Source organism: Camellia sinensis, unplaced genomic scaffold, assembly GCF_055761805.1.
Source record: "Camellia sinensis isolate YWXY unplaced genomic scaffold, ASM5576180v1 Unanchor591, whole genome shotgun sequence".
In the NCBI taxonomy this organism is placed as follows: Eukaryota; Viridiplantae; Streptophyta; class Magnoliopsida; order Ericales; family Theaceae; genus Camellia; species Camellia sinensis.
Genome location: NW_028129465.1, coordinates 1 through 2,500, shown reverse-complemented (window position 1 = coordinate 2,500; position 2,500 = coordinate 1).

Here is a 2,500-nt window from a genome sequence, read left to right as displayed (position 1 = left end):
AAAAAGGTTGGCTAATTTTATTTATAATATAAAATAAAATATTCCCATTACCTACTGTTTTGGACTAATCAATATGATTTGAAATTCTTTTCACTCTTATGATTTGTAGAATAAGTATTTTTCTTTTTACTAAATTCTAAAAAAAATACTTTTCTTTGAAAAAAAAAAATAAACACAAGATACAAAGGTTTACCTTTCTTTTTAGTCTATTTTTTTTATTTCTAGTTCTGGGGTAAGAATTCCTATTTTCCTCATCGACCTACTAATAAAAGAATAATAAAAGTTTATTCTTTTTTCTCTATTTATATATCTATAAAAGAGCAGATATAAGATTTTTAGTCAAAATTAATGAATCGTTGAAACTATAAGTTTAAAACTTTTTTGTAATCTCATTTTCTGAATTATTATTTCGATGAATTACTATAGATATGAATTAATATATATACTCCTATATATTTGCCGCTTTCAACCCAATCTATAAAAGTTTTTAATTGGGATATTAACTATGAAAAATGTGTCAAATTTAAGTGATTCAAAATAGATTCTATTTTGTGTTCATTGATAAAATCCATTTTTTGTTTCAGATTTATAAAATTAGATAAATGAGAAATGAATCCTTAAAAAATGAAAATGAGAAAAAGCGCTTTTTTTGAGTTCTATCCCCTATCCAGGGATAGAACTATCCAGTTACAACAGTTCAATTCCAGAAGAGTATAAATTACACAAAAGATCGAAAAACGGATACCCTAATCTAAAATAATGAACCTTCAAATTTCTATGAATTTTTATTCATCAATTTGAATGTTTCCTAAAAAATACTACATTGAATTGACTTCTTCAATCTCGACAATTGAATATGAATAGTCTATTATAAATTTGAGAAAGGAAAGCCGCTATGGTGAAATTGGTAGACACGCTGCTCTTAGGAAGCAGTGCTAGAGCATCTCGGTTCGAGTCCGAGTAGCGGCATGCCGTCTTCTAAAAAAGATAGAATAGATCTTATAATGAATTCAATTCCCAATTTCCATTCCGTCATTAAAGGATTCCTCTTTTTTTTTATGATATTTTTAACCTTAGAACATATATTAACTCATATTTCCTTTTCTATCGTTTCAATTGTAATTACAATTCATTTAATAACAACCTTATTAGTCAATGAAATAGTAAAACTATATGATTCATCAGAAAAGGGCATGATGGCGACTTTTTTCTGTATAACAGGATTATTAATCACTCGTTGGATTTATTCGGAGCATTTCCCATTAAGTAATTTATATGAATCATTACTCTTCCTTTCATGGGGTTTCTCCATTATTCATATCGTTCCGTATTTCAAAAAAAAAAATTATTTAAGTGCAATAATCGCGCCAAGTGCTATTTTTACACAAGGCTTTACTACTTCGGGTCTTTTAACTGAAATACATCAATCCGCAATATTAGTACCCGCTCTCCAATCCGAGTGGTTAATAATGCACGTAAGTATGATGGTATTGGGTTATGCAGCTCTTTTATGTGGATCATTATTATCAGTAGCACTTCTAGTCATTACATTTCGAAAAGACATAAATATTTTTTATAAAAGTAATCATTTATTCAATGAGTCTTTTTCCTTTGGCGAATTCCAATATATAAATGAAAGAAGCAATGTTTTTGGAAATACTTCTTTTTTTTCTACTAAGAATTATTACAGATTCCAATTGATTCAACAATTGGATCATTGGAGTTATCGTGTTATTAGTATAGGGTTTATCTTTTTAACCATAGGTATTCTTTCGGGAGCAGTATGGGCTAATGAAGCATGGGGGTCATATTGGAATTGGGACCCAAAGGAAATTTGGGCATTTATTACTTGGACTATATTCGCGATTTATTTACATACTCGAACAAATAAAAAATTTCCCCCTGCAAATTCTGCAATTGTGGCCTCTACGGGCTTTCTTATAATTTGGATATGTTATTTTGGAGTCAATCTTTTAGGAATAGGGCTACATAGTTATGGTTCATTTACATTAACGCCTAATTGAATTCAAGAAAGTCTCTGACGAATATAAACAAAATAGAGCGTAAAAATTCGTGTAAGCCGGCGAGAACCATGTGAATCACTACACTACTTGATTCAAATGGTTCTCATAAAGACCAAACATATCTGGTTAAATTTTAAATTTTTTTTACTTAACTTAAGATAAGAAAAAAAGACTTCTTTTTTGCATTGTACAACGAACAATTTAAAAAATCATAGGATTCTTTTTTGATTTCTTTTTTTATTCATGAAAACTATCTATAAAAAAATTAGATAGAATAACTTCAACCTTGTCAACTGATAATGAAAGAAAGAAATCCGGGTAAATACCAATACCTACTACGGGTAAAAAAATAGAGATCGAAACAAATAACTCTCGCGGTCCAAAATCCAAAAAAGAATAGTTTGGAACATTAAATAACTTGTATCCATAGAACATCTGGCGTGACATAGATAATAAATAAATAGGAGTTAATATTA